Source organism: Coregonus lavaretus (genome assembly GCF_964263955.1).
Source record: "Coregonus lavaretus genome assembly, contig: HAP1_SCAFFOLD_723, whole genome shotgun sequence".
NCBI lineage: Eukaryota > Metazoa > Chordata > Actinopteri > Salmoniformes > Salmonidae > Coregonus > Coregonus lavaretus.
This window is the reverse complement of record NW_028156100.1, coordinates 122848-134170: the sequence shown is the minus strand read 5'-3', so window position 1 is coordinate 134170 and position 11323 is coordinate 122848. Positions and strand designations below refer to the sequence as shown.

The window sequence follows — 11323 nt, the reverse complement described above, 5'->3', positions numbered from 1 at the left end:
TAGCTACTGTAGCTAACGTTAGCTAAAACGTACCAACATTTATACAACAATTACCAGCTAACATTACAGGCTATGTAGCTTGGCTAGCTAATGAAAAACCAAGAGTACATTACATCATGTATTGTTTTTTTAGTAATTTGATAGTAGTTTGATGAATTATTATCTTAGCTAAGCGAATAGCTAAGGTATCACTCACCTTTCACGTCAATCCGTTGCAAGTCATCTCTTATTGGTCGCGTCTCTCCAACCATCCGCGCGCTTCCCGCTTCCAGTTGTCTTTTGACCAACGGTCTCAATTTGAATTATACGCTCGAGGGCGCTGCTGGTTCCAAAACGAACCCCTCTTTTGAAGAGGCTTCTTCAAAGAACCCCTGTGTCACGCCCTGGCTCTGGGGACTCTAGTATGTTGAGCCAGGGTGTGAGTTTTCATGTGTTTATGTTCTAGTTGTGGTATATCTATGTTGGCCAGGGTGGCTCCCAATCAGAGACGGCTGTAGCTCGTTGTCTCTGATTGGGAGTCATACTTAGGTAGCCGTTAGGCATTCATTATTTGTGGTTTCTTGTTCCGTGTTGGTTTGTGTATGTAACCAGGGACGTCACGTTTTCGTTTTGTTGTTTTGATCGTGTGATCATTCAAGTTTAATAAATATGTTTGCATTCAACGCTGCGCCTTGGTCCTCTCTGGTAGACGATCGTGACACCCTGAAGTCTACAACGGTTCAACAACGAGCTGATGGCAGAGTATAGGCTTGGAAATTAATCTTAAGGTATATTTTTTACCTTATATTATCCTAAAGGATCCTACAGGAAGCTTTTCTTTTAAGAGTGTAGTTCACTTTTACTCATTTATCTGCAAAACCATGCCTTCCGAGTTGTAAAGGGGTGGCCAGCCACATAATTAGTTTTAAAAGTCTACCATGACAACAACTATCCCATTGACTATATCCAGTAATAGTTTCTTATTGTTCTAGTTAAGATCTCACAACACAGTTACGCTACTACAATTAAGGCATAAGACATAAGTATATATCATTTGAAAATGCAGACAAAATTGGCTTGAACTTGTCGTGTAATAACAATTTTGAAAAACACTAAAAAGGCTATGTATTCTCCCAAGGTCAATACTTCAAAAAATTATGAATCATAAAATGTTTGTCCTCTGTAGTTGTGTGTGTCTTTCTTTTTTTGCTGAAATCCATACTTTTTCATTAAACGTTAATGAAATTCAACCACCGACTTTTTGCTCCTTTTTTTTGCAACTGTGTCAATTGAATATCCAATGACTTAGACCAAGGGCTCAAAATACTCGTTGTCCAATCAAATCACACAATCTACAGATGGGCTGTCAACCAATCAACATTTTGCAGATCATTACAGGCGTCAGTAAACACAAAATTGGGCGCATAACTTTATTGACTTGGCACATTTTCTGTCCTGAGACACTGAGAAATAACAACCAGGAAAGATAAATCATAGAAAGATATGTTTATTTACATATTACAATAATTGTATAGCCTAGGTTTCATTTACAAACAGACACATTCACTTAATTACTTATTATGTTCAGTAAACTCTTATTCTATAACATTTATTGTTTTAACATTTACACTGCTAGTTTTACACATTATATATATAAATATATATATATATACTACCGTCATTTATATAAATATAATATATAATTATCAATATATAACCATATAATAGATATATAGCATTTACTATATAGACACACACACACACACACACACACACACAGACACACACACACACACACACACACACACACACACACACATACATACAGTATTGAGAGATAGGGAGAGACAGACAGTTGTGAGGACAATATGTCTGAGAATCAATATGTAGGTGGTAGTTTAGAATGAGTTAAAGGCAGAGGAGGGTACAATAGGACAAGTGTTTTGTCCCTGACCAGTCCTCCTACTAACAGACCACTGGATCCTGTGTCTCCATCTAAAACCTCATTTCTGTGCCGGCCGTGCTGATTGGCCACACTAAGAACCAAGACCCAGAAGAAGGGCAAGAAGAGGACATTGGTTGTTACACCAGCTAAGGTGAAGAAGGTGAGATTGGCTGTTACACCAGCTAAGGAGAAGAAGGTGAGATTGGCTGTTACACCAGCTAAGGTGAAGAAGGGGAGATTGGCTGGTACACCAGCTAAGGAGAAGAAGGTGAGATTGGCTGTTACACCAGCTAAGGTGAAGAAGGTGAGATTGTCTGGAAGACCAACAAAGTCCCCTGTCCCCGAGGTGAAGAGGACACCTCCAGTCTATGGGTCTGGTCCCCTTGCCAGGGCCAGATATTACCTGGATTGCCATCAATACCTCCATGCTTTGTTTATGAGGTCACACGTGAAGAAGTACAAAGAGGTCATCATCAAGAGGGAAGGTAGTAGAAGTATGTGATAAGAGTGATTGTTTTTTAGACTTGAGATTATAATTCAGTTGATATGACGTACCATATATCTACAATGTAGGATCATAGGTTTGTGTGATTTCTATGTACTTTCAGAGAAAGGAGTTAGCGCAGGAAAAAGATGGTCCCTTGTCCCAACCGGTGGAAACAGAGGTCTTTCAGACCTTTTCCTGGAGTGAGACTCTGGCGTGGGCAGAGGAGAAGGCACCTTTGATGACCACCTGTTAGAGGGCAACCCTTCCCCAGGCCAGAAACCTCAAAGTAGACCTCATCAAAGGTAGAAAATTCACAACACGGTGAGGATTAACCCAATATCATGTTCACACTAAATGTCCAATATCAATCATTTCACAATTTTCATGTTCTATATAGTTGTACCGTTTCTACAAGTAAATTAGTAAAGTAAGTACGCCTCTGACATGTAAGCCTTGTCCGAGACAAAAGACAAAACTAAGAGAAGAAACCTTCTAATGTCTCCTCTTTTCAGAGACGACTTTCAACGTAAGAAGCAGGACCTCCTTGACAGAGGGACATGGATGGTGCTGTCAATGGCCTTGTTCACCAGCAGGCAAAATAAAATGAAGTTTGTACCAACATGCCTGGAGATGGAGCTGTGGAGGGGAGGATGCTGTGAGAAGATATTCTTCACTCTGAACTCCATGGCCATCTGCCTATGTTCTGATGCCACTAGAGGACATGTTAACAGGTTGAGGGTCGGCAATGATACCCAGATCATGAAGTGGAAGAAACAGGCTGAGGTAAGTGTGAGTCTTAAACATATGTAAACACAATTTGATTCAGTATATTTCATAATTCTGAAGGTGATTACACAGGCTACCTTATTTATGAGTACAATGAGTGGTTATTACGTGTATGTCAGTAATGTCAATGTTAATTCCAGACTAAGATATTTAAGAGGAGACTGGCCTATTCACAGGAGGAAAGTCTGATGTACGGAACGTTCTCAATGACCTGGGACAATGTCCAAATATGTCCAAAATGTGTGGTGTTACATTAATTTATTATTGTGATAGTTCAGTAAAACAAGAATATATCTTCCAAATGGCATTTCCCATATACAGTGCATTCGGAAAGTATTCAGACCCCTTCCCTTTTTCCACATTTTGTTACGTTACAGCCTAGTTCTAAAATGGATTTTTTTTTTTATAAATCCTCATCAATCATCTCAATCTCAATCTCTCAATCATCATCCTCACACAATATCCCATAATGATGAAGCAAAAACAGTTTTTTTTTTAATTTTTGCAAATATATTCAAAACAGAAAACTGAAATGCCTTATTTACATAAGTATTCAGACCCTTTGCCATGAGACTCGAAATTGAGCTCAGGTGTCTTTACAACTTGAGTCCACCTGTGGTAAATTCAATTGATTGAACATGATTTGGAATGGCACACTCCAGTCTATATATGGTCCCACAGTTGACAGTGCATGTCAGAGCAAAAACCAAGCCATGAGGTCGAAGGAATTGTCTGTAGAGCTCCAAGACAGGATTGTGTCGAGGCAATCGGAGGAGAAGGGCCTTGGTCAGGGAGGTGACCAAGAACCCGATGGTCACTCTGACAGAGCTCTAGAGTTCCTCTGTGGAGATGGGAGAACTTTCCAGAAGGACAACCATCTCTGCAGAACTCAAAATCAGGCCTTTATGGTAGAGTGGCCAGACGGAAGCCACTCCTCAGTAAAAGGCACATGACACCCGCTTGGAGTTTGCCAAAAGGCACCTAAAGGACTCTCAGACCATGAGAAACAAGATTCTCTGGTCTGATTAAACCAAGATTGAACACTTTGGCCTGAATGTCAAGCGTCAGGTCTGGAGGAAACCTGGAACCATCCCTACGGTGAAGCATGGTGGTGGCAGCATCATGCTGTGGGGATGATTTTCCCCTCACACCCCCGACTCATGTCTCAACTTACGAAAAATCATAGTAAAGCAACATTAACACAAATATTTAGAAACATAGGTAGATCAAACAGGAGCTCATGCTTCATCAGTACACAAAGGACCCGACCGGGGCCCAGCAGGGCCCTCCTTCCACCATGACCATCTTCTCCACAAATACATTTACCCATAAATCATTGTCTCTAAACCATAACATTAATTTATCCATACTTATACAGTTATAAACCTACAAAAAAACTAAAAGATTTGCTAAAGTCAATTAGTCAGTTACACAAAATCATTCAGTTTCCAAATCATCATTAAAACCCAATTAATTATCCAACCCAAATGTAGAATGACATTGCTCAGTGATTCACGTTGGTTCTATCACTCAAAGTTGAAACCCTCAAACTTAGCACACATTAACACTAGCAGAATGTACATATACATTTACATTAACATGCAGTATAATTATCCATAATTCTAGCATTAACTTTCTCATCACGGTTATAATTACAGATCAATATCTCAATGCATTCTTAGTCTAAATTACTATAATTTCGCAGTGTGTAGACCTCCACATCAACTTGATACCCCAAATAAACAATAAGTCCAAATCAATTACGGGCCCAGTTGACCAACCCCCTCCCTCCCCGGCACGCAATCTTCTGGCGTCTCTTCATTTTCTTCTTCTGATAGCTTTACAATTCATCTTCCCAATGGAACAAATGTTCAAAGTGGACGGCCCATGATAGTGTCTCACCTGGGCCACCACCACCTCTACCCCCCATTATGTCTTGTTCATTTGCCAACCAGTATACCAGCAACATGAGAGATGTTTTGGAACGGATCTCTCTCCATGCTCCCTCCACGTGGACTCCTGTCCCACTCCAGAGAGGAAAGGCATGAGAGATGTTTTGGAACGGATCTCTCTCCATGCTCCCTCCACGTGGACTCCTGTCCCACTCCTGAGAGGAAAGGCATGAGAGATGTTTTGGAACGGATCTCTCTCCATGCTCCCTCCACGTGGACTCCTGTCCCACTCCTGAGAGGAAAGGCATGAGAGATGTTTTGGAAAGGATCTCTCTCCATGCTCCCTCCACGTGGACTCCTGTCCCACTCCAGAGAGGAAAGGCATGAGAGATGTTTTGGAACGGATCTCTCTCCATGCTCCCTCCACGTGGACTCCTGTCCCACTCCTGAGAGGAAAGGCATGAGAGATGTTTTGGAACGGATCTCTCTCCATGCTCCCTCCACGTGGACTCCTGTCCCACTCCAGAGAGGAAAGGCATGAGAGATGTTTTGGAACGGATCTCTCTCCATGCTCCCTCCACGTGGACTCCTGTCCCACTCCAGAGAGGAAAGGCATGAGAGATGTTTTGGAACGGATCTCTCTCCATGCTCCCTCCACGTGGACTCCTGTCCCACTCCAGAGAGGAAAGGCATGAGAGATGTTTTGGAACGGATCTCTCTCCATGCTCCCTCCACGTGGACTCCTGTCCCACTCCAGAGAGGAAAGGCATGAGAGATGTTTTGGAACGGATCTCTCTCCATGCTCCCTCCACGTGGACTCCTGTCCCACTCCTGAGAGGAAAGGCATGAGAGATGTTTTGGAACGGATCTCTCTCCATGCTCCCTCCACGTGGACTCCTGTCCCACTCCTGAGAGGAAAGGCATGAGAGATGTTTTGGAACGGATCTCTCTCCATGCTCCCTCCACGTGGACTCCTGTCCCACTCCAGAGAGGAAAGGCATGAGAGATGTTTTGGAACGGATCTCTCTCCATGCTCCCTCCACGTGGACTCCTGTCCCACTCCAGAGAGGAAAGGCATGAGAGATGTTTTGGAACGGATCTCTCTCCATGCTCCCTCCACGTGGACTCCTGTCCCACTCCAGAGAGGAAAGGCATGAGAGAAAAGGCAGTTGATAGCTTTGACTGGATGCTGTGTTCAGGTCGCTGGCTCGGACTCAGGTCTCAGGTAGAAGTGGTGAAGGACCGTACTGAACGCCATTTTCGCCATTACTTCAGCCGGTTAGAGGGGGTTTGAGATCCACACTGTTTGTTCAAATTGTCCCTTCCATGCATCTGGATACCATCTGTGGTCACCTTAGCCATAACCTCCAGAGAGGACAGACCAGAACAACAGTTTAGTTTAGGGCATTTCTGTTTCAGGAAATTCAGACTAATTATTCACTGTATGAGAAATTATTACTTCTACCAATATTCTTAAACCAAATTTCTAAGATACATGTCTAAGAGATTAACAACACATAGATGAAATATTTTTTTCTAATTGGCTTATACTCCCTCCCTATCGACGACCCCACAGCAGAGCCTCATATCGACGACCCCACAGCAGAGCCTCATATCGACGACCCCACAGCAGAGCCTCATATCGACGACCCCACAGCAGAGCCTCATATCGACGACCCCACAGCAGAGCCTCATATCGACGACCCCACAGCAGAGCATCATATCGACGACCCCACAGCAGAGCCTCATATCGACGACCCCACAGCAGAGCCTCATATCGACGACCCCACAGCAGAGCCTCATATCGACGACCCCACAGCAGAGCCTCATATCGACGACCCCACAGCAGAGCCACAGGGCCAGGGAGCCAGACTCCCAACTCCCAGAGAGAAATCTGGACCATCCAGCAGACCCAATCTGGTGAGATTTATATTAAAGCAAGACAGAAACAGAAAAAACAAAACAAAGCCATACACTTATGAATATATCATTCGCATATTTAACCAAAAGCCTCAGGGGACTGGTATTCCCTCCTTTTGACACATGACTCACATCGTGATTAATGTGTAAAAAAACAACAACACTGCTAGTTAAATAAAAATAACAAATCGAATTAGAATTACTACCCTTAATAACTCCATAAATAAATAATTGTATCCCATAAGGTAATAGTAAAATGGATTAGAGACAGCCTTCCCTCATTCAAGGCAGCACTCTACATATTACCTTTAAATCAGTAGTACATATGACCTTCAAATCATCACCCAATGTCTCTGGCCTTTCCAGTGAGGGTGATCAAACCGCACTAGAAAGTCAGGTCAGCGGTCAGAGGTCATTCAACCCCTTTAAATTAGTGTTTCTTTCCCTCTTCTTTCCCTGTACCTCAGACTAATCATTTAAAAACATGTCATACATTTCATATATTTTGTATACCAGGTTTACATTGTTTTATTCCAGTACATTTCTCATCAAAAGGATTTGCATGTGTTCAATTAAAACTCAGAAAATAAAAACGTCCCAAAATGTAATTTGTGTGCCCCTTAATGTACATCCTCTCTAACCCGTGAAAAACCCACTAAAAACCAAATGAAAAGACCCCCCAGTAGATGGCGGTCTCCGTCCATCATAAGTCTGGCGACTGAGGGTTTAGACAGGAAAACAGACACTTTCCATTTTGCCTACTCACTAATTGGTTTAGAACGTCAACGGTTGGAATATCAACAAAGACTCCATCGGGAGTACAATAAATTATAGCCTTAAGTTTAAAAACAAATCTCTACATGTTCAACATTTCAATGGTTCTATTTAACAGGGCATAGGTTTTGTTTCGAAATGTATTACCAAGACGCAGGAAATCCTATAAGCATTTATAGTTTTTATTAGTTAGGGGTAAGTCAATTCCCATACTTTTACCAAAAGTGAACATATGGCAATCTTTTTCTTAGACTATTTCCCAGAGCCTTTAGACAGTCATACAATGCTTTAACCTTATCTTTATCAAATGATCCATTAAGGGACCAACTCAGAATACTTTTCTCACCCCTTACGTATGTCTACGTTTGGGTGTGCAAGTTTGTAAAACAATTATTATTTCCATGATTACTTTATCAAATCTCCAGTAATCGATTTATACACACATACAATTTCTAATTTTTTCCCCATATCTTCACAGAAGCCATATATCGGAACCCCTAGATAACATTATATATCGAAACGTATTATTCAATCAGCTTATTAGGCAAATTCCAATCTCTTATTATCAACATTTCAATCTTATTATGCAATTATTGGTTCAGTAGTCTTCAGGCTTGGTGTCCTAACAGTTCAGTTCTCCTCCCATTTCCACCTAATCTGTCACGGTTCTCTCTTCGATACCCACACTCATTTTATTGGTTATTAATCTGATCCTTTACAGTCTAAGAGATAACAACCCACACTCTCCTCGTTCACACGGGAGGCTATTCCTCCTGTCAAAAAGGTTAGTCATTCACAGGTATTCTCTCATACATGCATGTTCAACACACCCAGGCCCGGCGCCACCAGGGGGCAGAAGAGGGCAATGCCCCCTTAGTTGGAATATTGTGCCCCCTCGGTTCTGTATCCATATTCTGTCCCACAATCTGCCCCCTCCGTCACGCCCAACCCATTTGTTGTGTATGCTTCATTCATGCAACTCCCTTGCACGCATCATACGTACGTCATACATATTTTACCGGTTGAAAAAAACTTCACAGTAGAAGGGTGGGTCAATCTGACCGTTTAGGTTTTTACTTTCAAAGTTACGTACTACAAAAAAACTAAACATTCACCGCGCAGCTGGATGGAATGTAGCTAATGTTAACAGTTAGGGAGGTAGCTGATAGTATGATGGATATTAGAAAGTGGCTTCTCCAGGGCACAACGGCAGCATCGGATCAAAGCGGGAGGGAGGGGGAGAAGCCTGCCACAGAGACCAAAGGCTGCTGGTCGACGCTAATCACCGAGGCCAAGGCTGCTGGTCGACGCTAATCACCGAGGCCAAGGCTGCTGGTCCGACGCTAATCACAGAGGCCAAAGGCCGCTGGTCGACGCTAATCACCGAGGCCAAGGCCGCTGGTCGACGCTAATCACCGAGGCCAAGGCTGCTGGTCGACGCTAATCACCGAGGCCAAGGCTGCTGATCGACGCTAATCACAGAGGCCAAGGCTGCTGGTCGACGCTAATCACCGAGGCCAAGGCTGCTGGTCGACGCTAATCACCGAGGCCAAGGCTGCTGGTCGACGCTAATCACCGAGGCCAAGGCTGCTGGGCCGACGCTAATCACCGAGGCCAAGGCCGCTGGGCTGACGCTAATCACCGAGGCCAAGGCCGCTGAGCCGATGCTAATCACCGAGGCCAAGGCCGCTGGGCTGACGCTAATCACCGAGGCCAAGGCCGCTGAGCCGACGCTAATCACCGAGGCCAAGGCTGCTGGTCGACGCTAATCACAGAGGCCAAGGCCGCTGGTCCGACGCTAATCACCGAGGCCAAGGCCGCTGAGCCGACGCTAATCACCGAGGCCAAGGCCGCTGAGCCGACGCTAATCACCGAGGCCAAGGCCGCTGAGCCGACGCTAATCACCGAGGCCAAGGCCGCTGGGCCGACGCTAATCACCGAGCCAAGGCCGCTGAGCCGACGCTAATCACAGAGGCCAAGGCCGCTGGGCCGACGCTAATCACCGAGGCCAAGGCCGCTGAGCCGACGCTAATCACCGAGGCCAAGGCCGCTGGGCTGACGCTAATCACCGAGGCCAAGGCTGCTGAGCCGACGCTAATCACCGAGGCCAAGGCTGCTGGGTGGTTTGTGGGGCTGTTTATAAATGAACTGTAGATTACTATGAAAAACAATCAGGGTGAATACCAAGGATAGAGGACATAACCAGAAACTATTATCTACAAACTACAATATACTACCACTGATGTTATAACAACCAGTACACTACTAAATGAAGTATAAAACAGGAGACCGTGAGCATAGACCCAACTCCAGCAGATGATGCCAAATGTAGTTCAGGTGGTCTGCAGGAGGTTCAGGTGACAGGAGGTGTCCTCAGACTCACAAGCATCTAAAGGATGATTTAACACTTCAGTGTAGCGTGTAGAGGTACAAGAGAACAAGGATTGAGAACACAACCATAAACACTGACCTATATACACACACACACAATGGCTGGGAGTCCCAGAGAAGAGGTTAGAAAACAACTGATGTTGTAGATTATCAGAAACTGCTGAGGCCTCTTCTGATCCTGGAAAGGGTAGAATCTGCTCTTGCAGGGCTCGAGAGAAGAGTCAGTCATATTTCCATAAAAAGGAAAACCAAGCCTGTAATAAAAAAAATTAAACAAGTGAATTCAATAACATGTGAGATTAAACCATACACACTTTTGCAATTACTCAGGAGGAAGATATGGCTGAGAAACATCAGGCGTAGGGACATCAGTCTGCAGAAGTTCTTCGAGGACCTTAAGAAAGTGGGTTATGCTGTGTGCGAGGATCACATTGAAGAGTGTTTTATTCTGATTAAGGTCCAGCTACTATCTTTGTCAATATAAATACATGTAAGTCACATGATACTTTTCTTTCAACAGTGTTCACGGAAGACCCTGTCCTCCGAGGCAGCACCTACCAGAATAAATAGCATGAATCCACCCCCTCAATCTGCAACAGATGCACGGCGTTGTAGAAAAAGAAGTAAGCCAACTACAAAGTTCGTAGCAATTAAAGATGCACCGTTATTGTTTTATATCAACACAACAGGTTTAAAGTCTTGAATTGTCTATTTTTGAAGGAGAGGACAGGAAAGCAGATGGAGGAGTTTTAGGTGAGAAAGACAGAGAGAACAAGAGAGTGAAGGAGAGCGTAGACCCAGCTCCAGCAGAGACCCAGCTCCAGCAGAGACCCAGCTCCAGCAGAGACCAAGCTCCAGCAGAGACCCAGCTCCAGCAGAGACCCAGCTCCAGCAGAGACCCAGCTCCAGCAGAGACCCAGCTCCAGCAGAGGAAGCAGCAGATGCTGAATTTAGTTCAACGGTCTGCAGGAAGGGGGTCTGTCAGGTGACAGAGGTGGCAGGAGGCTTCCTCACAAGCATACAGGAGGAGGCTCAGGTGACAGAAGGAGGCGTCCTCACAAGCATACAGGAGGAGGCTCAGATGACCGAAGGAGGCGTCCTCACAAGCATACAGGAGGAGGCTCAGATGGCAGAAGGAGGCGTCCTCAC

The 11323-nt window shown here is 44.3% G+C and overlaps 1 long non-coding RNA gene across 1 annotated transcript; it reads left to right on the top strand.

The window, feature by feature from the left end:
• The first annotated feature begins 2485 nt into the window (after positions 1 to 2485).
• Positions 2486 to 3380, top strand: LOC311126854. Its single transcript, XR_014613067.1, has 3 exons — positions 2486 to 2713; positions 2924 to 3194; positions 3338 to 3380. It is a non-coding gene; the product is annotated as an uncharacterized lncRNA (long non-coding RNA).
• Positions 3381 to 11323: the final 7943 nt, after the last annotated feature.